We start from the raw sequence: 26,496 nt of genomic DNA, 5'->3' as shown, positions 1-26,496 counted from the left end.
GTCAGTATCATGGAGGAGCATTTCCGGTAACAGTCTCTGAACACTTTTTTCTAAGAGCGCTATATGATTCCCTGTTGGGACTAGGTTTCTCACTTAATAAACCACTGTTTCAGAACTCTTTTGCAAATGTGTGTGCACAACATATTAGTGAGGTGACACTGTAAACTCCGCTGTGTTTTGGCAAAAGAAGCAAATTTTAACTTGGCAACAAGAGGAATCTGTAGGTTTTACTCAAAAATTGGCACTTGTGACACTTCTCTGAAAGTTACAAATGGTTAGCAACCTAGGCAAAAATAGCTGCATTTTCAGCAGAATTCTGTCCGCCATCAGTAGCTGAGTTGTCAGCACAACAGAATGTCAATCCTAACGGCCCGGGTTCAATTCCTGGGTGGGTCGGAGATTTTCTTCACTCAGGGACTAGGTGTTGTGTTGTCCTAATCATCATCATCATCATCATCATCATCCCCATCGACACGCAAGTCGCCAAAGTGACGTCAACTCAAAAGACTTGCACTTGGCGAACAGTATACCCGACAGGAGGCCCTAGTCACACGACATTTATTTATTTTAGCAGAATTCTTTCTAAATACTAGCCAAAGCAGAGGCGACAGATATTTTTGAATGATCAACATGCAAGTGTGGGCATGGAGGGACTCCACTTAATTTACAAAAAATGAGTTCTTGAGATTTCCCCTACAGCGCATGCCTGTAACCCCCCCCCCCCCCCCCCTTCACTACCACTCACTCCATAAATGCCCCGCCAATTGTGTACCTACCAGCCACATTATTCTGCAAGCATTCTATTCTGTCTTCAGATCTGCCACAAATGGGTCCATTCATCTTTACAGAGTGGGCAAGCCTCTGACTTCCATGTTCCGTGATGAAGTGAGGACATTCAACACCTTGTCCTCCACATGTGGTTTCAACCACTTTCCATAGATACTCAACAGCAGCACGTATACAGGTTCACCGTTTTACAGCTGCTCACACCCAGGCGCTGAGCCATTACAATCTGCCCTCAGTCAAAGTTGCTTATACTGATGGCTATCGCCATTTGTGGATCATCCTACCACCTTAAATGTGTTCACAGTCTGCACTAAATAGTTGAAAGCTACTTCCAACAAATACTGCAGTCTGGGGTACTTCCAGGCTACTGTGGTTGGTTGGTTAAAGGAACCAAACTACTAGGTTATCAGTCCCTTTTTTCTGTAACAAAGGTGTCTAGATGACTACATTAGAGATAGCCTACCGCGCAAAACACCAGGGTCTACCAAAGGTCAATGAAGGCTAGAAAAAAGGACAAAAAAGACAAAAGAGAGACATTGAAAGAAAGGCAGACAGGGTGCCCCATCTAGAGAGCAGCCAAAAGCCCCCAAAAGATTGCAATGAGGGGCACACCACCACCACCACCACCACCACCACCACCACCTACCAGACATACCTCACACAGAAACTGCCTAGAAAAGACTAGCAGACAGGGCAACAGAAGCACAGACAGAAGGTGAACAAGTTGAACAGACCACACAAGAGTGGGGAGGAAGAGTAAAAGAGCAGGCAGGGATGCACCACCAAGCACAGACAGCTGCAGTCCAGTCTGGGCGGAGGAGGCACCAGAGTGTTCTGCCAACCCCTCAATGGGCCATTAACGTAAAGTGGCCCCTCGTTTAGACAGAGTGGTAGAAGTCCCCTTCACAAACAAAACGTAAAACAAAGCCATCCATTGAGGTATTGTCTCCTAACATCAGGGGTAACGATTCAAGGAGATTAAGAGTATGCCAAAGGGTGGCTACTTTGGGACAGTTCAGCAAAATGTGGACCATCATCAAACAGGAGACACAACGGCTGTAGGCTAGGTCCTTATGACAGAGGAGATGATTATGAGTCTACCAAGAATGGACTATGTGGCGATGGCAAAGGATTGCAGAGTCCTTGCAAGATGCTTGCATGGAGGGCCTCCCGATTCATAATCTCCTTGATCACCCATAGTTAGTTTAATGAAGTCCAAGTGAGCCATTCCGTATACCAGATCCCTAAAACTTGCTGGAGTAATACCAGTCGGAGGTCTGTTTCCAGAACACAGATCTCTAGAGTCACCTTACTGGTAGCCAAGTTTGGCCAGGCTATCAGTGAGTTCATTCCCTAGGGTCCCAACGTGACCTGGTTCCAGACGTATGTCCTTGAATGTCCACATTGTTCAAGGATATAAAGGGAACCCTGAAGAGCCATGACCAAGGGATGGCAGGGTAACACTGGTTGTGAGCTTGCAAACTGCTCAAGGAATCTCTGCAGATAAGAGAGGACTCATGGAGTTTAGTGCAAATACATGAAACTGCAACCAGTCACTTTTTTGAATAGTTAGTTATTATTCCATTAATCTGTTTTGAACCTTTTCAGGTTCATCTTCAGATGGTTTTCTGGAAGTTACATCACTACTTCTAGCATAATGCTGGATGCTGGCTTGCGACAGTGTGGGTGGCTAATTTCTGTTAATGTCTCTCTGTCTGCTTCCATTTTGATGGCCAGTTGGTACATCACTTCGCACACTTTTACACAATCTGTATACAGTTACTCTGTGATAGCTATCACAGGTAAATGTACACAGACTGCGTAAAAGTGTGCGAAGTAATGTACCAACTGGCCATCAAAATGGAAGCAGACATATGGATACTAACAGAAAAAAGGTGCCCATTCTGTCAAGGCACCACCCAGCAATATGCTAGAAATAGTGATGTAGCTTCCAGAAAACTATCTGAAGATGCACCTGAAAAGGTTTGAAAACCTGTTCAGGGAATAATAAATAACTATTCAAAAAAGTTACTGGTTGCAGTTTTATGTATTTACATTCAATTAACAGTCAAACGTCCTAAAATATCTGTAATGGATAAGCATAATGGAGTTTAGTTATGTTCCACGTGAGTATAAGCTAAGCCTACAAGATCAGCAACTATTGAGTCATCAGTATAGATTACTTCTGAATCCCGGGATGCACCAAGGATGGAGAAAAATCGGTGGCAGAGGGCCTCAGGATGAACCAACTCTTTCACACCTTCTGATAGGTCGAGACAAAGCTGTGACAGATGCACCGCGGAGGTGTACGTGAGTGGGCCCAGAGGAAGGTGGTAGAGGAAACAACTAGAGTTCAGAGAGGAGGGACTGGAAGTGGGTTGTGATTAGTAGTCCCTGACCTGGACCGCCAATGCAGAAGATGGAATTCCATGTTCAGAAAGAGGAGATGGTAGTTTGGACGCTTAGGGGAGCAGCAAACGAATGTGTGTAGAATAAATGACAAGCTGTTGTTGGCACTTAATCCACAATGGAGGGACCCCAGCCTCCACAAGTAAGTTGTTCACAGGACTAACTCTAAAAGCTCCTGTTGCAAGTTGAAACCCACAGTGATATATTGGATCAAGTATCCGGAATGCTGAGGACGATGCCGAACAGTATGCCATACTCTCATAATCAAGATGGGATTGTATCAGGGCTGTGTAAGGCTACAGAAGGGTAGTGCAATATGCACCCCACCTGGTGTTACTCAGGCAGTAAAGTGTATTACGGTGCAGCCAGCACTTTTGCTTAAGCTGGCAAAGATGGGGAATTCACATCAAGTGAGCATCGAAGACCAGTCCTAAAAAGTGATAAGCCTCCACCACAGAGAATAGATGGTCGTCGAGGTAAAGACCTGCTTGTTGGTTGGTTGGTTTAGAGGCAGGGAGAAGGGACTAAACTACGAGGTCATCAGTCCCTTGTTCCTAACAAAACAATGCCACAAGTGTGAAAACAAAATGGACAAAACATATAACACAAAACGGAAAAGCCAAAAGAATGAAGGGAAGGCAACGAACACTAAAAGGAACAAAAGAGGACAACAGAGACGCTAGAAACAGAAGAGAGTAAAACATGAAAGCAGATTACAGTGGCTCGCCAACCACGAGAATAAAAAGGGGAAGCCAGCCACTCTGCAACACATTAAAACCTCCACCCTAAAGACTAGGGTAGAGGACACAGAGGGACAAAGGATATGCACTAAAACCTACATAGAAGTATAAAACCCACTCTCACGGATAAAATGTATAACTAAAGCTGCTGTGGAGGCATTGTTGCCCAACACCGAAGGCAGGGTGCTGGGAAAGTTAAGAGTCTGCCGCAGAGTGGCTAAAAGTGGGTAGTCCAGCAAGAGGTGGACGACTGTCATTTGGGAGCCAAAGCGACACTGAGGTGGGTCTTCGCGACAGAGTAGGTAACCATGCGTTAGCCACGTATGGCCAATTTGGAGCCGGCAGAGGACAACTGATTCCCTGCGAGAGGCCTGCATGGAAGACTTCCACACATGCATAGTCTCCTTAATGACACACAGTTTGCTGTGCTTGCTGTTACGCCATTCCATCTCCCAAAGCCGAAAAACCCTGCGGTGTAAGACAGAATGCAGGTCAGCTTCGGAGATGCCTATCTCCAGAAGCGGTTTCCGCGTCGCCTGTTTATCCAGCCTGTCGGCAAGTTCGTTGCCAGGTATTCCGACGTGTCCTGGGGTCCACACAAATGCCACAGAATGGTGAGACTGTTCCAGGGCATAGATGGACTCCTGAATGGATGCTATCAGAGGGTGGCGAGGGTATCACTGGTCTATAGCCTGTAGGCTGCTCAATGAGTCAGTACACAGGAGAAATGACTTGCCAGGGCATGAGTAGATGTACTCAAGAGCAGGAGATATGGTCGCAAGTTCTTCAGTGAAAACAGTGCAGCCAAATGGCAAGGAGTGCTGCTCCCTCCCTAAACATATGCAAAGCCTACGTGACTATCAGCCATTGAGCCATCTGTGTAAACCACTTCAGAGCCCCGGAACACGTCAAGAAGCAACAGGAAGTGACAGCAGATAGCAGCAGGATTAACGGAGTCCTTACGGCCATGCAAAAGGTCCAGACAAAGCTGCGGCTGAGGCATACACCATGGAGGCGTATGTGACTCGACTGCAAGTAGAGGTGGTAAAGGGAAGGACTCCAGTTCGGAGAGAAGGGATCGCACACAAACTGCAATCGTTAGCCCCGATCTGGACCCCCTATGCGGGAGATGGACTGCCACGGGCAGGAAAAGAAGACAGTAATTCGGATGCTCAGGGGAACTATGAATGTGTCCTGCGTAACTGGCGAGCAGTTGCGCACGTCTGAATTGCAGTGGAGGGACACCAGCCTCCACCAGTACGCTGGTCACCTGACTCATCCTAAAAGCTCCTGTCACTAATCGAACCACACAGTGGCGCACAGGGTCGAGTAAATGCAATGCTGAAAGCCCTGCCGAACCATAAACCACACTCCCATAGTCAATTCGGGACTGAACAAGGGCTCTGTAGAGCTGCAGCAGCGTAGAGCGATCTGCACCCTAATTGGTGTTGCTCAGGCAACATAGGGTATTGAGGTGCTGCCAGCACTTCTGCTTAAGCTGACAAAGATGAGGGAGCCAAGTCAATCGAGTGTCGAAAACCAGTCCTAGGAACTGATATGTCTCCACTACAGTGAGTGGATCGCCATTAAGGTAAAGTGCGGGTTCCGGATGAACGGTACGATGCCGACAAAAGTGCACGACACACGACGTTGCGGCTGAAAACTGGAAGCCATGGGCTAGAGCCCATGACTGCGCCTTGTGGATGGTCCCTGGAGGTGCTGCTCAGCAACAACAGTACTGGAGCAGCAGTATGAAATGCAGAGGTCATCTGCATACAGAGAAGGTGAGACAGAGGGCCTGGTAGCTGCTGCTAGACCGTTAATGGCCACTAAAAATAGAGAGACACTCAATACAGAGCCCTGTGGGACTCCATTCTCCTGGATATGAATGGAACTATGGGAGTCACCAACTTGGACACAAAGTACGGAGCGACAGGAAGTTTTGGAAAAAATTGGGAGTGGTCCCCAGAGACCCCACTCATACAATGTGGCAAGGATATGAGGTTGGCAAGTCATGTCATATGCTTTACGTTAAGTAAAAAAAACGGCAATCAGGTGCTGCCGTCTGGAAAAGGCTATTCGGATGGTAGACTCTATGGATACAAAATTACCAGTGGTAGAGCGACCCTGATGGAAGCCGCCCTGACATGGAGCCAGCAAGCCACATGAATCCAGGACCCAACCAAACCGCCGACATACCAGATGTTCCTGCAGCTTACAAAGAAAGTTGATGAGGCTGATAGGCCAATAGCTATCCACATCAAGCAGGTTTTTACCAGGTTTGAGCACTGGAATGATGGTGCTCTCCCATCATTGCGATGGAAAGATGCCATCACACCAGATCTGGTTGAAGATGATTAGAAGATGTCACTTGTATTCAGATGAGAGATGTTTAATCATCTGGCTGTGGATGCGATCAGGCCCAGGAGCTGTGTCAGGGCAATGTGCAAGGGCACTGAGGAGCTCCCACTCTGTAAATGGGGCATTATAGGATTCAGCGGGTAGTGAATGAGAGGGCGTTCCCTTCCAGCCGGGGGGGGGGATAATTCTCCGACGCAGAGGCTCGAACAAATTGCTCGGCAATCGAATTTGCGACGGTACACAACTCGCCGTTTATGGTAACACCCAGGACAGCTGTTGGGGCCTGGTACCCACAAAGACATTTGCAGAAATGCACGAAGCAAGTCTTGGTGGCTGAAAACCGAAAGCCGTGGGTGAGGGCCCATGCCTGTGTCTTTCGTATGGTGCCCTGCAGTCAACGTTCAGTGACACCCATCATAGAGGAGCAAGAGCCGTGGCAAAAGTCATCAGCATACAAGGAGGATCACACTAAGGACCCCGCAACTGCTGCTATACCATCAATGATTACTAAAAACAGAAGACCACTCAGTACAGAGCCATGCGGGGCCCCATTCTCTTGGATACGGGAGGAACTGTGGGAGGCACCAACCTGAACCCAGAAAATACAAGACAGGAAGTTCTGGATAAAAATTGAGAGCAGACCCCAAAGACCCCATTCGGGTAAGGTAGGCAGGATGTGGTGTCGCGATATGGTGCCACAAGCCTTCTGTAGGTCAAAGAAGACAGCTATAAGGTACTGACATCAGGGAAAAGCTGTTCAGATGTCAGACTCCAGGTAAACCAGTTTATCAGCAGTGGAATAGCCTTAACAAAAACCACCCTCAGATGGAGCCAGAAAACCTTGAGACTCAATGAGCCAACAGTTTCCAGCTCACTTTGTGTTCAAGCAACTTACAGATAACACTGGTGAGAATAATTGGGCATTAACTGTACATCTCTAGAGCATGCTTACCCAGTTTCAGTACTGGAACTATGATGCATTCTCGCCATTGTGATGGCAACTCACACTTGCTCCAGATGCTGTTAAAGATGCCAAGGATATGGTGCTGATAATCCACCGATATGGGCTTGAGCATTTGGTTGTGGATGCAATCTGGTCCTGGGACTATCACAGCAATGGGGTATGACACTGACAAATTCCAAATTGCTGAATGGGGCATTATATGGCTCCATGTGGCACACAGTAAAAGATAATTGCTTTTGCTCCACCCACTGTTTTAGGACATGAAAGGCAGGTTGACGATTCTGAGACACAGAGGCTTGAGCATACCGCAGAGCAAGATGTTCGGTGATGGCATTTGGGACGGTTTGGGCGGTGCCATTTAAAGACATACCAGGTACACCTGTAGGTGTCTGGTTTCCACAGGGACGTCTTGATCTTTGCACAAACCTGTGAAGGAGAGGTAAAGGGTCTGCTGGTTTAAATGTACTGTTCCCACCAGTCTCGCTTCTATCATTGTGTTAGGTGGCAGGCCCGGGCACAGAGCCGCTTTAAGGCAATGAGTTGCTCCATTGGTGGGTGATGCTTATGGCGTTTGAGGACCTGTCTTCCGTCAGGGGGTCCTGAGAGACAGGGGTTCACTTTATCAGCTGCCAAAAGAATGACTAGCTGTATTCTGGACTGCCTGACTGATATCCCCATGCAGCAGAGAGCCAAGAGTGACAGCATATGCGAAAGCACCCAAACCAACACTGCTGAGAGCCCATCAGGGCAGGCGTTCAGGGGAGTTAGGCTTAGGCTGAGAGAGAGAGAGAGAGAGAGAGAGAGAGAGAGAGAGAGAGAGAGAGAGACAGGAAAATCGGGAAGTGATCACTATCACACAGGTCATCATGGACTCTCCAGTGGATGGATGGGAGGAGAAAACAACTGAAGATGTAAGGGTCAGTGAGAACCGCGAACCACACAAACTATGCAACAGCCCAGGTCAACTTGTGACAGTAAGTTTTCACAGTAAGTTTACCATGGCCAGTAATCGTCGTTCCACCGCACAAAGGATTATGGGCAATGAAATCACCCATGATAAGCAAATGTGTGGGGATTTGAGAAAGCAATGCCAACATTAGGTTCCGAAACACTTCGCCATTAGGGAGAGAGGTAGACATTGTAGATGGTAATATTCTGAAATGCCTTTACCTGAACAGCCACAGCCTCCAAAGGTGTATTAAGAGGCACAAGTCCCCTCTCCCCCCCCCCCCCCCCTCCCCCTCCTCTCGTTACACATTCCAAAGCTTTTAACTCCTGGTGTCACCCAGCTCTTGATGCTGAGTATAATTTGAGGCCCGACGGCTTCCCTGGAGGGTGATAAATTCACGAACTTTGTTACAAATAATACAAAAATGTAATGCTACAGTCTTTACTTTTTACATGATGGATTTCATTCTTTGCATACTAGCTGGCAAGCATTCATCAGATGACCTCAATCACCTAGCCTTAAAAACCCAACTGTTCATTCCACAAGTACTCTGCTGCTCAAATAGCTTCCTCCTTGCGTATTGCATCCCCTGACCCATATCCATGCCATAATTAAGGTTAGAAATCTGCAGTCAAGGTCATCACAGAATTGACCAAGCCTATGGCTGAGACCTCCACAATATGAAGTCTAAACAACATGAGAAATTATTCAGTGACTGTAGGTATGGTGTTACTACTGAAGTGACTGAGAAGAAAAGTACTCACCTGGCAAATTGTAATAGTGCCTGCCATTTAATGGACTAGGTAGCAGATACGGCCCAATTAAACAGTCCTCAACAACACCGACCCACACATTAACGAATAACCACACTTGATGAGCACTAGTAACTGTGGCGTGTGGGTCATCCTCTCTTCAAACATGCGAATTGTGCATGTTTAAGACTCCATCACCCCCGAACGTTGCTTCATCGGTAAACAACACAGAGGATGGAAATGCATTTCACATCGTTCCAGGTACCACTGCAAAAACTGTGCTCTGGGTGGTCAATCAACTGGTTCCACGTTGTGGACATGATCTAAGTGAGATGGACGTAACAATTGCTCTCGAAGGCCTGTTCTTACATTCGCTTGATTCGTCCCCATGTTACATGCAATTGCACGAGTGCTGATTGAAGGATCCCGCTCCACATGCTGCAAGACAGCTTCCTCAAATTGCAGTGTTCTTACCGTGTGACGGTAATCTGCTAAATGACCCGGTCTCACGCAGACTTTGGTACACAGCAGCAAAGGTCGTATGATGCGAGATACAGCAATTAGGATATTGTTGTTGACAAACCCGCTGTGCAGTTCGTCCATTGTGGTGCACTATGTACTACGCACCAACCATATCAGTGTACACCTCCAGGTGTATCGCTCCATCAGTAAACAGAGACAATGCACTACTACACTGGTGGATAGCAGTTGCCTACAACTGAAGAGCATAATACGCCCTCTTAACAACTGAAGATCGTATACGACTTGCACCGGTTTAAATAATCCTCATAGGAACAAATGACATTGGGGAAAAGTATTTCTTTTGATGTCCCCTACAACCTACCACAGTTGTAGGTTTAAGTACTTTTCACCCTGTATAATTACAGGTTTTCTCTTTACAGACCTCACATTTCTCACGTCCGAACAGTTCATCGGTTAGCACAGGAAGAACAACTTAACCACAATTATCACAGATAACAAAAGAAGATTATAACTGTCGTTGTCCATGAGTGTAGTTCTCTGATAATAATTTCAATTCACACAGAAATTAAATTATTACAGAAATAATGAAATAATTATCGTCATTTTTACACGATACAGCCCTTTTATACGTAGTATCAATAATATTTGTTGAAGTTTGTTCACTTAGTTCATTTTAACATCTTGTGGCTAGAACATAGTGTCGTGGATATTACATTGCCCCTTCATGTCAAGCCTGATAATTAAGAGTAGGTAACTGTATTTTCTTGAAGCCCCTTGACAGTTTTATTCCCAGTTTTCTGAGTCCAGTGAACCCAAATTGGGGGGGGGGGGGGGGGGGGGGCGCTAAAGGGGGGGGGGCTAAGTTAACCCGGGAAGTATCCACTGCTTTTTCCGAGACTATACAGTTACTGAAGCCATTTAAATACTCAACACTACTTGTGTCATGAATTAAACAATATTGTATCTGAATATTTGCATCATGAGAACAATGAACCTACGTGGACTATCGTCTGTCTGCCGCCATCTTAGCAAAAATATCTCCGCGGCAGTTTTGAATTGAGAATTTTAACAAACATAAATGATGTTAGATATAAATGAATGGAAGTAAATGTGCACTGGTGGTCCCAAATCTACTTTAAAAGACAGAATTCAACTCAGATTGAATCCTTAAATACAGTGTTCACAGCACGTTACATCAATTTCTTATTTGCTGATCTATGAAGCCTAATTACTTCTGACGATTTACATGAAATATTTTAGTAGGAGACATACGTCAGTGTTGTGCGCGGGTAGTATTTTGTGACTAAATGTTCCTTTTTCTAGAGAAAAAGTACTTCCACGTTAAGTAACAGTTGTGTAAAATCTGATAAATGATATGCAATTTAGTGCCACTCATAGGACTTTACAGACAACATTTCTACATGTCAAGTGGAGATTTCTTTAGCAGAGTGACAAATATTAGCCGGGATAATCATTTTTGAGATCAAACTAATTGCTACGCTGACAACGCTACCTTAAATATCATTTACAAGTAATTAAAGTCACGAAATACTATAAACCGGTTCTGACACAGTGATAAGCATAATAGTACATCTGTAGTCTAGATGGGATCAGAAGAATGCCAGATAGAATCTGGCTGCATCCCTGACAATTCCACCAAGATACTTTAAAATGTTTAAGTCTGAATGCCTTTTACTTTGGGATTTCTCATGTGTGGTAGTTTGGTTTTGGTTTTGTTTTGCTTTAGGGTGTAAAAAACAACTGGGGTCATACATGCCCAAGTCGAAACTACAGAACATGAAGAAAGAGGCGAGTTAAAAAATTACTATGTCAGTCCCAACTGACAAGAAAAGACAGCTAAAAACAGGCACGTGGAGAAATGGCTTTAAAAAAAAAACACCACACATTAATGGAGGTCCAAAACTAAAACTAAACTGAAAATTAAATGGTCTTCACCATATTGCTTTGGCAGATAAAAAGTAAAATGCGGATGACAGCCCACACGTCATTTGCTAAAACGACCGATAACTCAGACGGCAATATCCAAGAGCTTATTCCCATGAAGAGAGGACCACTGGCGATGCCAAAGGGACACCACCTCCTGACAGACAGCAACACAGAGATCATCAGAGGGAATATAGGAACTCGCAGGCCGAGGTACGTGGACTGCAGCCTTGGTAGCAGCGTCAGCAGCCTCATTTCCTGGCAGAACGGCATGACCAGAAACTCACAGAAACATCACACTGTCTCCACCAAGAGTGAGCAAGTGGCAGTTTTCACGGACCTGCTGCACTTAAGGGATGGGCGGTGTACAGCGCACCTAGACTTTGAAGGGTGCTGAGTAAGTCTGAGCAGAGGTGAGAATCTAAACGGCTGTGTCACCGGATGTACTCCATGGCCTGATAAATACTGTAAATACTTAGCAGCGTGCCAGAAGCCAATATCAAAAGACACGGGTGCCAATGACGAAGGCAAAATGGACCCCACAATCAGACAGCCATCAGTGTACACAGAGGTACTATCGCGAAGTTCCATGCGAAAGCCGTTAAACTGAAGGTGACAGACCGAGGCTGGAGTAGTGTCATTAGGAAGCAAATGAAGGCCAAGGTTAACATGGGCTACTTCACGAAGCCAAGGTGGTGAAGGGTTCACACTCACTGGGGAAGGTGCAGGTAGTGTGAAGTTAAGCTGCTGTAGCAAGTGCCAAAGGCGGACACCAGGAGGTAACAGAGAAGAATCATCTAAGAAGGAGGCATAGGATGGGTAGCCATGCGTGGCAGACAAACGGCATGCATACCTGGTGAGAAGGAGGTCACAGCGGTAGGACAGTGGTAGCTCAGCAGCTTCAGCATACAGACTCAACTGAGCTAGTGTAAAAGGTGCCCGTGGCCAAATGGATGCCACGATGGTGGATAATACTGAGACGGCATAAGATGGGTGGATGTACACACGCATAAACAAAGCACCCATAGTAGAGTTTCAAATGGACAAGGGACCAGTACAGACAGAGGAGGGTGGTTCGATCGGCACCTCAGGAAGTACCATTGAGGACACGCAGGACATTGAGGTACCACGTACAGTGGGCTGCCAGGTAAGACACATGGGAGGACAAAGAGTTTCCTATTGAGCATGGGCCCCAGGAATTTCATAGTTTCAATGAACAGAAGGGCAACAGGCCCAAGACGTAAAGATGGTGGGAGAAACCAATGGCATCACCAGAAATTCATACAGTTTTGTCAGTGGAAAAGCGAAAGCCCTTGTCGATGTTCCAAAAGTAAAGACGATCAAGACATCGCTGAAGACTCCGTTCAGTGAGACAGTCTGTGGAGAACTGCAATAGATGGAAAAATCGTCACCAAAAAGGGAGCCAGAGATGCCCGACGGGAGACAGGTCACTATAGGGTTAATGGCGGTATCAAAGAGGCCGGCGCTCAGGACGGAACCCTGAGACACACTGGTTTCCTGGATAAAGATGTCCGACAAGGCAGAACACACATGCACTTTGAAAACTCCGTCTTTTAAAAATACCTGGAGGAGACAGGGCAGGTGGCCCCAGAAGCCCCACATGTAAAGAGTACAAAGGATACCAGTTCTCCAGCAGGTGTCACAGGCCTTCTTCAAATCGAAAAACACTGCCACAGTCTGGGATTTCCGCAGAAAATGATTCACGACATGCGTGGATAAAGTAACAGTATGGTCAACTGCAGAATGCCGTGCTCGAAATTCACACTGTGTATTCATCAATAAATCGTGAGACTCGAACCACCATACCAGCCAGGCATGAATCATGCATTCCATCTCCTTGCAAATGCAGCTGGTAAGAGATGGGGCGGTAGCTAAAAGGAAAGTTTTTGTCCTTACCTGGCATAGGTATGGGTATGAAGGTGGCTTAAAGCCAGCATCCAGGAAATGTGTCCTCTGCGCAGATGTGGTTGTATGTGTTAAGCAGGAAGTGCTTGCCAGCAAGAGAAAGGTGCTGCAACATCTGAATGTGGATGATGTCTGGCCCTGGGGCAAAGGATCGGAATGAACTGAGAGCATGATCCAGCTCCCTCATAGTAAATGCAGCACTGTAACACTCACGATTTGGAGAAGAGAAGGGTACGGCCCGAGCCACCTCCACTCGTTTCCGATGGAGGAAGGCAGGGTGAAAGTGGGAAGAGCTCAAAACTTCCACAAAATGGCGGCCCAAGGTGCTCGAGATAGTAATAGCATCCATAAGGACATTGTCTGCTACTGTCAGACCAAAAATTGGAGAATGGATGTTGGTGCCAGAGAGCCATCGGGGGTTGGCCCACATGACAGAGGAAGAGGTGGAACTGTTGAAAGAACTAGTGAATGAAATCCAGCTAGCTTTTTTGGTGTCCCAAAGAACACAACAGCACTTTGCACGCATCTGTTTACAATGAATGCTGTTTGCTATCGTAGGATCATGGCTAAAAACATACCAGGACACGACATCGTAAAGAGGAAGTGTGGGGTACGGAACGTTCTGCCGCAGTAAGGATAACGTTTGTGAGATATTTCACCTGGTCATCACAACTGCGGAAATCTTGTTCTCTGAATGTCGCCAGGGAGGAGTAAAGCTGCCAGTCAGCCTTAGGAAGCTGCCATTTAGGCGTGCATGCGGATGGGGTAGGAGCAGCAAACGGATAGCAAACAGGAAATGGTCGCTTGAGTAGGTGTCAGAAAGAACAGACCACTCAAGATGAGGAGCAAGCTGGGCAGTGCACAAGGAGAGGTCCAGATGGGAATAGCAGTCTGAAACGAAAGTGGGTGCTCCAGTGTTAGGTAGAAGATGTTAAGTTGGTTAAGAAGATCAGCCAAGAGGGCACCTCTCAGAGGTCCTGGGAGAACCACAAAGGGGATGATGTGCATTAAAGTCACCGAGGAGCAAAAAGGGGGGAGGTAGCTGCCCAGTAAGTTGAAGGAAGTCTGCCCTGGTAATAGCAAATGGAAGGACGTATATGGTACACAGGGAAAAAGTCAGTTGGGGAAGGAAAAGGCAAATTACAACAGCTTGAAGATTGGTAGTCAGGAAGATGGGTTGACTATGTCATTCTGTATGAGCAGCATGACTAGCCCATGGAATGCCGGCCTCAGGGGGAAGATCAAAACAAATCGGTAAGAAATGTGAAAGCTCACAGCAGTCATGAGGGTGCAATTTCGTTTCCTGAAGGCAGAGTACAAGGGGACGCTGCGACACTAAAAGCAGCCGTAAATCCTCTTTGTGGGACCAAAGGCCGTGAACGTCATGAGGAGACTCATGTTTAAGAGTTGTAGGGGTGCCACCCACAGCGGCTGCCGAGTGACAGCTGGGGAAGAAGCACTACTACAGCACACAGAAGCAGGAGGATCCTGCTCTTTGGGGTCCACAGAAGCATCAGCTTACTTGTGCAGGCGGTCTGTGGAGCCCAACGCCAAAAAACGGTTGTTGGTGCGCACCGGCGACACCGAGGCTGGCCGGGCTAATGTACCACGTGGCAACACCATCGAAGAGGATCTTCAACGTGGCAAAGGAGAAGACGGTTTGCCTTTGGTAGACTTCTTCGAGCCTCTCTGGTTGGATGAAGACTGCCGTTGGTTGGCTGGACGGACAGAGGAAGTCTTCACGAGAGTACTCCTGTCCTTTCCGGCCTACCGGTTGTGTTGCTGGTGGCTTAGTCCCTTCAGGCGAGAGATGCACAGCTGGATGGGGGAATGACGATGCTACCTTGACACTAGGCGATATCACAACCTCAGAGCTGAATTGGAGGTTTCATGTCTGCAAGGCCATGTCCTTCATGGAGAGAGCAGTAACAAGAACAGAACTATAGGTGCCAAATGGGAGAACAAAAGGTTTGCAGCTAGCCAATAGCTTGCGAGCGACTGGGTAAGGCACTTTTTCCTTTACCCGTATCTCTTGGACAGCCCACTCATCAAGATACATGGGCCAGTCCCAAGAGGCGGCAGCATGGCCGCCATTGCAGTTGATACAGCAGGGAGGAGGAGGCAGACAATCACCTTAATGTGCATCCCTACTACAGGTTACACATTTGGAAGGGTGTCGACAGGACGTTCCAGTGTGGTTGAAACGGTGACACTGATAGCAGTGCATAGAGTTCGGAATGTACAGCTGGACTGTGAAAATTTCATAGCCTGCTTTGATCTTGGATGGAAGCACCACTCTATCAAAGGTGAGAAAATACCTTTTCCATTACACGACGGACAACAATGACACCCTGATCGGAGAGGTAAGATTAAATTTCTGCCTCTGTTAGACTGTCGAGCAGTCTCATGTAAATACCACCACAGGAAGAATTCAAAGTTCTATGGGCCTCAACATGAACAGGGTAACTGTAGAGAAGTGAGGCATCAAGCAGTTGTGCTTGAGAATCTGAAGTAGTCTCCAAAGACAAAGTGCCATTTCGTAAGGGAAAGAAGGATTTCACAGGGCAGGCAATTGCATTAACACCTTTCTGAACAATAAACGGATTTACCGTAGCAAAGGACTGACCATCTTCACTACGTGAAATGCCGAGGAACCTTGGTGAAGCAGGAAAGGTCTCTGAAACATTAGCCTCATTATGTTTTCATTTTGTAGATGTTTATAGTGAAGAGGACTGACTCACTGCGATAAAATCCCCCACGATTGCCGGCGTCTCCGATGACATGCTCCTTCCAACTGGGGTCCCCTTTCACAAGGGGCGCACTCACCTTGGGTGATTGTTCACACCTCAGTCACACCTCTCCAACACCTGACAGAGACCAATAGGCAATTTGGAAAGGTTGGAGCTAAGGCAATCACCCCTCCCTTGGCCTGGCCTGTACCAAGGGGTACATGCGAAACCTACATGTTGACCCAGGGCTGGGAATTACGCATCACCCAGTCATCAGTTATGCGTCAGACACATGGGCCAGCCTTCAGGAACGCAGAGGGAGGAAGAAGAAAAAGAAGAACCTGAAGCATTGAAGTGGAGGAACGGGAGGAGAAGAGAAACAAAGAAAGGAAAAGGGAGAGAAAAAACAATGGTGAGACAGTTTTTACGTCAGAGACAGACAATGAGGTACATTCCCAATAACATCCCAGACATGTTCCCCAAGGGAGGGAAAAGAATAGCAAGAAGATATGCATGCAGCGCAGAAGGGAAAAAAATGCTGCAAAGACTGGGGGCCCCATGGTAGCCAAGATGTATGGTAGTCATTGAGCCTTGATCAAATGTGAGATCCAGGAATCTATCTGACATTAAAATGGAGAATAGTACAATTAAAATGAAATTCCAGTTAGTTAAAATTGTGACAGATACAAATAAAATCTTGAAGACACACTGTTTCATCCAATGAAAACTTAGAGGCTAACTTGTCTTTTGCGCACAAATCTACAATCTGTTCAGCTTGAAATTTAATTAGCAAGCTCTGAATGCCACGCAAGATGATGATGATGATGATGATGATGATGATGATGATGATGATGATGATGACCAGCAGTAAATCATAAAATCTTCTACAAACAATGATATCTTCATTAGAACCTTCACTGCGTTAATTATGTCGTTAATAGCAGTGGCAAAAAGGGCAATACTTCATGTTTCTTGAGGGACACCATTCATATGAAATTGTGTTTCCTATTTGGTAATGGTATGACCACCCCATAAGAAAGGATTTGAATAAATTTTACAGCCCACCACAGAAGCCCCAGCTGTGAAGTTGTCCGAGTATGTTGTAGGCCTACATGTACAGTCATGCTTTTCCAACACCTAAGAATATCTCTACCAAATGCTTCATTTACAGCCACCGCCATACAATGTAAATGTATACGGGAAATGGATAATGAGTTTCTTTCTGGGCCATTCCACGTTAACATGATCAAATTTCGGGAAATGTTCCTGCATGAAAATCGCAGATATTAGAATGAATTTTTCACTCTACAGCGGAGTGTGTGCTGATATGAAACTTCCTGGCAGATTAAAACTGTGTTCCAGACTGAGACTCGAACTCGGGACCTTTGCCTTTCGCGGGCAAGTGCTCTACCAACTGAGCTACCCAAGCACGACTCACACCCCGTCCTCACAGTTTTAATTCCGCCAGTACCTTGTCTCCTACCTTCCAAACTTCACAGAAGCTCTCCTGCGAACCTTGCAGAACTAGCACTCCTGGACGAAAGGATATTGCAGAGACATGGCTTAGCCACAGCCTGGGTGATGTTTCTAGAATGAGTAGAGTGAAAATTTAATTCTAGAAACATCCCCCAGGCTGTGGCTAAGCCATGTCTCCGCAATATCCTTTCTTCCAGGAGTGCTAGTTCTGCAAGGTTCGCAGGAGAGCTTCTGTGAAGTTTGGAAGATAGGAGACGAGGTACTGGCGGAATTAAAACTGTGAGGACGGGGTGTGAGTCGTGCTTGGGTAGCTCAGTTGGTAGAGCACTTGCCCGTGAAAGGCAAAGGTCCCGAGTTCGAGTCTCGGTCCGGCACACACTTTTAATCTGCCAGGAAGTTTCACTTCTAGAAATGTATAATCAGCTAAGAAAAGCAAATCCTTATCAGGTTTGGTAAACTGTGCTAAAGAAACTCACCCGTGGCTATCAGGCATGGCCCCTATGGCGATTGGAATGCTAGTTTTCTTACTTTAAAATGAACAAGTGATGGTTAAGCCAACATGGACCATACCAACACATATAATTTTTCAGGTGTACATTTATGTTCAACATTAACTGCAAACTATCCTGATGCAAAGTACTCTACAACTTAAACCAGAATTAAACTAAAATATCAGTACCATTACACAATCAAGGCTATCTAATAATTATAAATAACATGAATCCCCTCCAAAAATGTCACAAAGACTGCCCTGAAATGGCACCAAAATTTTCACAATGTGACAATGGTGTAAAACCCGGAGGTCATTTATACGATGTGAGCTGCAGCTGTTGTGTAACAAGTTTACTATCATGATCTTCACTGACTTGGTAAGACACAATTAAATTGAGAAGTTTATAGCCTATTTGATTCTGCAGTTATAGCAGAAAAATAGACAAATATGTCATGATGATTCGTGATAAAACACACATCTTTTTTTTAAGTTTTTCGAATTATTTGGACATTTATCTCACTTTCTACTCATTAATACTTTTGATATTGCCTTCCTCAGATAGTACTAAATTGTTTAACGTCATAAAAGATATCAAATTTAATTTGAGTACCAGCAGAATACGGGGCCTCTATCAATAGACCTCCACCTTGTCATTCTTTTTTAGCGCCTTGTATGCTCACATTCAAAATCAAATATGGTTTTTAGGTGGTTTATGAGATAATATTTGTCATGAAATTGGTTTAAAAGCGTTTGCAGAAGACTTGTTTTTGTAAAAATGGGCCAAAAATAGCAATTTCTGGCATTTTTAGAAATATGGTCATCTTTGCCCTCAAATTGTAAACTATTGGGAAGCAGTAGGAGAATGAAAGTGTATATTCTAGGACCTTGTATTGGCAAATTGTTATGAGCAAAGTTTCAGGTGTATCCAACAATTATTTCTGAAGACAAAAAAGCTAATTTCACATTTTTTTCAAGCATCCACGTTTTCAGCTGCCTTTGCTTCTAATTATCCATATGCAAATTTCTCAGGCAGTCTCTTTTTAATCTCTTGCTTAAGAGAGGGGGCAAAAAGCTGTACAAGATCACCTGGTTTTGTTTCTTTCATGAAAATATTGCCGGAGATATATCTCAAAGTTGTCAAAAACTCTCGGGTGTACTGATGATAGCTGCACTATGGAGCCAAACAAAGGACTATATCTCTGGAAGTATTGAATTAATGATTGTGAAACTTTACCAATGTTCATTGGGCCCATGTGCTATTGTTCATAGCAAATTTCATCAAGACGGGTCATTGGTCATATGGGGTCCTCTAGACCACTTGGCATGAAATGATCCATTTCCTAACATACTGATAGGCATTTTGTTTCACAGTTCTCCACCAAAAGTTTTCAGCATGCTGTCGGTCAGTTGTTCTACAACTGCTATGAGCTGCCAACATATGGTCATGCACTTATTTAAAAACTTTCTCTCTGAACGCCACGGGTATCACCACATGTGGCCTGCTCTTTGACATTCTGCACAATAAGCAGTCACGTATCACAAACTGCGACTCCGACTTAAATTACTGAGTCAGCATTAGCTGCCATCAGTAATTAAGCAATCCTCCTGCCCAGTGCTTATAGAATTTAAATTTTCATGCTTAAACTATCAGCATTATTATGCTGTTTCTCTCGTTTGTGCACTACTCATATTCTAATTAAATTTAGTGCGTGTCTTGTCAGTCTACCGGAAAGGCTTTTCAATCACAACAATCAAGTCAATGGGGTATGATCCATCACCACTTTAAACTTCTGACCATACAAATAACAACAAAGTAATAAATGTAGATAGCTGCTAACACTTCATTCCCCGTAGTGGGATAATTCTGCTACGATTTGCCCAACTGCCTGGATGTGCATGCCACTGGGTGTTTATTATTATCTATAGTCTTGCTGATAACACATCCCATAGCCACATTGCTCAAATTGCAGGACAAAATGGATTCCTGTTCAAAATTGAAAAATACTAATACTGAATCTGACGTCAGTGCCTGTTTCAAAGTCTTGAACATGTCTGACAACCAGTACACCAAACAAATTTTGGTCTTTTCTTTAATAAACAGTTCGAAGGCTCAGCAATTTCAGCAAAATTTTTGACAAATGTTCTATAATAACAAAGACCTAAAAATGATTGCCATTGCTTGACTGTCTGCAGTGACAAGAAATTACTAACCGCCGACTCCAACTGGTAATCAGTTTTTACACTGTCCTGACTGATCACTTGCCAGATACAGTTTACTTCTGTTGCTGCAAAATAGCATTCATTAATACTCAAATAGTCAGCATTTGACAGTGTTTAGTACCTAATACCTCTCCAATCATCTGACATGTTCCTCCACATCCTTCAAAAAACACTGATGTCATCGATGCACTACACATTGGTTGCTTGGTTTGTTTGTTTGGGGTATAAAGGGACCAAACTACAGTGTCATCAGTCCCTTTTTCCTGACGCAAGCAAGGCCCAAGGCACAAAAACACCCAACACCACACCTAAAAAGAAAACGAATGGAACGAACCAAAAACGGAGAAAACATACACCACATGGAAAAGTATAAGAAGGTATTAAAACCATAGAGCATACTGTCTGGGCTGGCTAATCACAATAATAAAAGAGGATGCGTCAGCTACTCTGCAATACATTTAAATATCCACCCCAAAAAGACAAGGTGAGATGAACACATACAGGGAAAAGACCACCAAGACAAACAAATGCAAAGAATGTGTGACAGAGTTAAAATGGAGGGATGGTGACAACTGCAGAGTATGATAAAAAAAAAACCTCACAAATAAAACGTAAATCTGCTGTTGAGGCATTGTCGCCCAACTGAAAGTAGGGTTCTGGGAAGGTTAAAAGCCTACAGCAGAGCAGCTGAAACTGGGCAGTCAAACAAGATGTGGACGACAGTCATTTGTGAGCCACAGTGACACCGAGGTGGGTCATCGCGACAGAGGAGATAGCCATGTATTAGCCACGTATGGCCAATGTGGAGCCGGCCTGCGAGAGGCCCGCATGGAGGTCTTCCGCACACATTCCTAGTCTCCTCAAGGGCACACAGTTTGTTGTGTTTACTGAGATTATGCCATTCCATCTCCCAAAGCTGAAAAACCTTGTGGTGTAATAACAATTGCAGGTCAGTTATAGGGATGCCAATCTCCAAAAGCAGTTTCCATGTAGCATGTTTGGCCAGTCTGTCGGCAAGTTCATTTCCTGGGATTCTAACGTGGCCTGGGGTCCACACAAACACCACTGAATGACTGTATCATACCAGGACACAGATGGACCCCTGGATGTTCGCTACCAAAGGATGGCAGGGGTAGCACTGGTTGATAGCTTGTACGCTGCTCAATGCGTCATTACAGAGAAGAAACGACTCACCAGGGCATGAGTGGATGCACTCAAGAGCACAAGAAATGGCCGCCAGCTCTGCAGTGAAAACACTGCAGCCATCTGGCAAGGAGTGCTGTTCAGTATGTCCTCCATGAAAATACACAACGCGAATGTGACCATCAGTCATTGAGTCGTCAGTGTAAACCACATCAGAGCCCCAGAACACGTCAAGAATCTAGAGGAAGTGACAGCAGAGAGCTGCAGGGTTAACTGAATCCTTAGGACCATGTGAAAGGTCCAGGCAAAGCTTCGGCCTGCGGGCTTTCAAAAAAGGTGATGATGGTGTCCCTCAACTACGTACCCTCCAACTCAATGTTGAAATATTAAAAGCTTTGGCTGGTTTCGTTGTCTAGGGGCTGGGATATGTAGTTGCCACATTACAGGCCAAATACTGCTGAGTCTACAGTACACAATATGAATATACACATGAATCAAATGGTTGAAGGTTCCTATCAATCAGCAATTGTGAATTTTGGACGTAACATAGACATTTATAAATGCAAGTTTGCAATTAAATAAATTCTGCAGGTATTATTTTAACAGCATTAAATGATGGGTACAATAAGAGAAGTACCTTTAAGAATGCCCTTTATTACTGTAAAACACTTATTGGTGTTGATGGTCCAACAATTAAATAAAATATAAGCTGAATAAGAGGGAAACAACAGATTCCTACTTCATGTAATTAGTTATGAACAACAACATAGCTCGCGAGATATTCACTTCTAAACGCGTACTACACCTTCACTGCAGAAGCCACAGAAATCTCACAAGTACACAAGTCAGCACTATGAAATATTTCTATCTCCCGCGACCACGCACAAACTGCTCCACTCTCCAAGTCTTTCCCGCGACTGTGCATCCATCATGCCGTACTCTCCAGGCCTCTCCCATCTCCTCTACTGTACTGTCCAGCACAATCACTGTGATTGGCTAGAGTGCTTCCGCCCTGTCTCCAAGCCAATGCACACTCACAATCATAATGAAACACGTTTGAAATACTGTATTTACATCTAAATAACTTTAAATTAAATAAATATTCCTACGGCTGGACCATAAACATGCTCTAACACACAAAACAAATTAAACAAACATATCAAAGGAATAGAACAGAAGTAAATCAGTAGCCTAATGTCTCTGTGCTTTCTAGAACACAATAAATAATTGACCAGTATCTTCATGAATAGTACATATCGGATATAAACAAAGACATAGATGAATAAATATATTTATAAGCATGCTGCTACCGTTTTTTCATGTCACTGTGGAGTACTTAAGGTCTGGCGCAATTAATAGTAATCTGCTACTTTGACCTCCAACAACTCTTGTACTATTCCAGTTTAACGCCTGTAATTCATACCAATTTGCGTTTCCGCTAATAGCTTTATATAGACAGATCAATCAACTAAAACAGATGAACCGTTTTATTTTGGAAGTTCGTTACTGGGTGTTATTCTTACGATTTACAGCCAAATACTAAACTTTAAACTAATAATGATATTGAGAATCTGATTACACCATCAGAATCATCGTGCAAATAATGGTAATGTACATGTTTATTTTTGAGGTATCACGATTCGTCTGGCTACTATTAATTTCTATATTGACTGAAGTGTCCGCCATTAGGGTTTCACAATGTCCGCCATCTTTGGCACTCCTGGTGTACAAGTCTCTTTCATTGACACAGCGTCACCAAGGAATTCCCAGCCATGTGGTCAGGCCATTGTGCGGCATCACGCGGTTACTAACAAGCCACGGGCAGAGCGACCCGCCAACTCCGAACTTAGAATATTTTCACCATGCCACAACTCACCCGTTACCTCACAGGCCTAGGTTTACACCATGGAGGTGTACGTGAATGGACCTCAAGTATAGGTGGTAAAGGCAAGGACTCCACTTTAGACAGAAGAGATCGGACACGAACCGCAATCTTACGCCCTGACCTGGGCCTCCGATGTGGGTGATGAACTGTCATGGATGGGAAATGGAGATGGTAATTCAGATGCTCAGGAGAAGTATGAATGTGTGCAATGTAACTGGTGAGCAGTTGTGCATGCTTAACCTGCAATGGAGGGACTTCGGCCTCCACCAGTACGCTGGTCACTGGACTCGTCTAAAAGCCAGTCGAATGCCACCGTGGTGCACTGGGTCGAGTAAACGCAAACCTGAGTGTGCTGCCGAACCATAAACCAGACTCCCATAGTCAAGGTGGGATTGAACAACAAGGGCTCTGTAGAGCTGCAGCAGCGTACAGCGATCTGCATCCCAGTTGGTGTTGCTGATGAGCAGAGGGCATTGAGGTGCTGCCAGCAGTTCCACTTCAGCTGACGAAGATGAGGAAGCCACGTCAATCGAGTGTCGAAAACCAGTCTTAAGAATCGATATGTCTCCACTACAGTGAGTGGATCGTCATTAAGGTAAGGTCCTGGTTCCGAATGAACGACACAACGCCGACAGAAGTGCATGACACATGACTTCGCGGCTGAAAACTGCAAGCCATGGGCTCGAGCCCATGACTGTATGTTGTGGATGGCTCCCTGGAGGTGCTGCTCAGCAACACCAGTACTGGAGGAGCAGTACAAAATGCAGAAGTCGTCTGCATACAGAGAAGGTGAGACCGATGGCCCGACAGCTGCTGATAGACCGTTAATGTCCACTAAAAATACAGATACGCTCAATACAGAGTCCTGTGGGACCCCATTCTCCTGGATATGGGGGGAACTGGGAGACACCAACTTGGACACTGAAAGTACAGAGTAATAGAAAATTTTGGATAAAAATCGAGTGCGGAATCCGGAGACTCCACACATATAATGTGGCAAGAATATGTCGTCACCAGGTCGTGTTGTAAGCTTTTCATAAATCAAAAAAGATGGCAATGAGGAGTTGGCGTCTGGAGAAGGCTTTTCGGATGGCTAACTCGAGGGAAACTAGATTATCAATGGTACAGCGACCCTGGTGGAAAGTGCCCTGGCATGGAGCCAGTAGGCACATGACTCCATGACCCAACACAACTACCGACTTACTGTACATTCTAACAGCATACAAAGAACATTGGTGACGCTATTGGGCTGATAGCTATCCACATCAAGTGGGTTTTTACTGGGTTTGAGGGCTGGAATGATGGTGCTCTCCCGCCATTGCAATGGGAAGACGCCATCGCACCAGGTCCGGTTGAAGATGATAAGATGTCGCTTCTAGTCGGATGAGAAATGTTTAATCATCTGGCTGTGGATGCGATCAGGCCCAGGAGCTGTGTCAGGGCAAAGTGCAAGGACACTGAGGAGCTCCCATTCTGAAAATGGAGCATTATAAGGTTCACTGTGACGTTCAGTGAACTAGAGAGCTTTCCTGTCCATCCACCGTTTGAGGGTGCGAAATGCTGGGGGATAAGTCTCTGACGTGGAGGCTCGAGCATAGTGTTCAGCAAAGTGCTCGGCAATTGTGTTTGCATCAGTAGATAACATGCCATTGATGTTAATGCCAGTAACACCTGTCAGGTTCTGGTACCCACAAACACTTCTAATCTTCGTCCACACTTGGGAAGGTGATGTACGGCCCCCAATGGTCGAAACATACCTCTCCCAACATGCCTTTTCAGTCTTTTTATAAGCTGGCACAGAGCCATTTAAAAGCTATTAGGTGCTCCAGAGAAGGGTGCCACTCATGTTGCTGTAGAGCTTGCTGACACTCTTTAATGGCTTCAGCAATTTCCAGTGACCACCAAGGTACTGACTTTTGCAAGGGGCACCCTAAAGAACAAGGGATCGTGTTTTCCACCACAGAAAAGATCGTTTTAGTGACCTGCTCAACTACCACATCGATGGTGCTCAACTACCACATCGATGGTACTATGTGAGAGAGATTCATCGGTGACAGCAGAGGTGAAAGCTTCCCAGTCTGCCTAGTTTAAAGCCCATCTTGGCAGATGTCCAGGGGATGACACTGTGGGAGTGACAGGAAGATGGGAAAGCGACACTACCTCCCAAGTCATCATGGGCTCTCCAGTGGACAGATGGAAGAAGTCCTGGGCTGCAGAGGGATAAATCAATGGCCAAGTAAGAGCCATGAGCCACACTGAAATGTGTGGGAGCCCCAGTATTTAAGAGGCAGAGGTCGAGTTGAGATACAGAATTTTCGACATCTCTACCTTGGCCAGTAAGCATAGTGCCACCTCACAAGGGGTTATGGGCATTAAAATCTTCCAAAAGTAGGAAAGGTTTAGGGAGTTGATGAATCTGTGCAGCCAATGCACCATCTGAAGGAAGATATACGTTGCAGACAGTTATTTCCTGCATCGTCCTTATCATGACAGCCACAGCTTAGAGGGGTTTGAAGGGGGCACAGGTTCCCTTCATACTGAGTTCAGAACATAGACAAAAACTCCACCTGACACTATTATAGTTGCTACGGTTCTTGTAATATCCCCTATAGCCATGAAGGGCAGGGGTCCACATTGCTGGGAACCAGGTTTCCTGGAGGGCAATGCAGAAAGCAGGTGTAAAGCTTAACAGTTGCCCTGCTCAGCCAGGTGGTGGAAAAAACTGCAGCAATTCCACTGGAGGATGACGTTATCGTAAGGCTGGGAAGGCATGAAGCATGCAAGGAGGCAGGTTACACCTCAGGGTCACCTGCTGCCACCAACTGAGTATTTGTATCCATTCCTAGTGTGGGTGAGACATCAATGAGATCCAGGTCGTCAGGGGATGCTGAGGTCTCCACCTCATCCGCAAGTGTAAAATTGGTAGGGAGTGGTGGTGTTGGGGCCCCCAGAAGGCCCTTTTTCTTAGCAGACTTCTTTGTTTGCTTGCCCTCTAGCTTCTCTTTAGGAGCTTGCTCAGAGGACTTCACTGAAGTAGCTTCGGGCACAGAGGAAGACCGTGAAGCTCTTCGTCCAGCAGCTTTTGGCTCCTTTAGCCACTGGCGAGTGTCTTCTGTGGCATTAGTGGAGACCTTGGTAGAGAGGGTCCCAATGGAGCCCTTCTGCCCAAGAGGAGCTAGAGGAGGCTGTTGCTGCTCTGGCTGGGGGGAGGGGACCGATGTCCCCTGCGTTTGTGG

General features: G+C 45.5%; 1 protein-coding gene and 1 non-coding gene across 3 annotated transcripts in view; one reads left to right on the top strand and one right to left on the bottom strand.

Moving 5' to 3' along the window:
* LOC126416226 (uncharacterized) overlaps positions 1-26,496 on the bottom strand; it is a 126,264-nt gene that overhangs the window by 84,643 nt on the left and 15,125 nt on the right. The window lies entirely within an intron of this gene.
* On the top strand, positions 17,820-17,894 carry Trnas-uga (transfer RNA serine (anticodon UGA)). Its single transcript has one exon. It is a non-coding gene; the product is annotated as a tRNA-Ser (tRNA).

The sequence above is a fragment of the Schistocerca serialis genome, chromosome 8 (genome assembly GCF_023864345.2).
Source record: "Schistocerca serialis cubense isolate TAMUIC-IGC-003099 chromosome 8, iqSchSeri2.2, whole genome shotgun sequence".
NCBI lineage: Eukaryota > Metazoa > Arthropoda > Insecta > Orthoptera > Acrididae > Schistocerca > Schistocerca serialis.
This window is presented reverse-complemented; position numbering and strand designations above follow the sequence as displayed.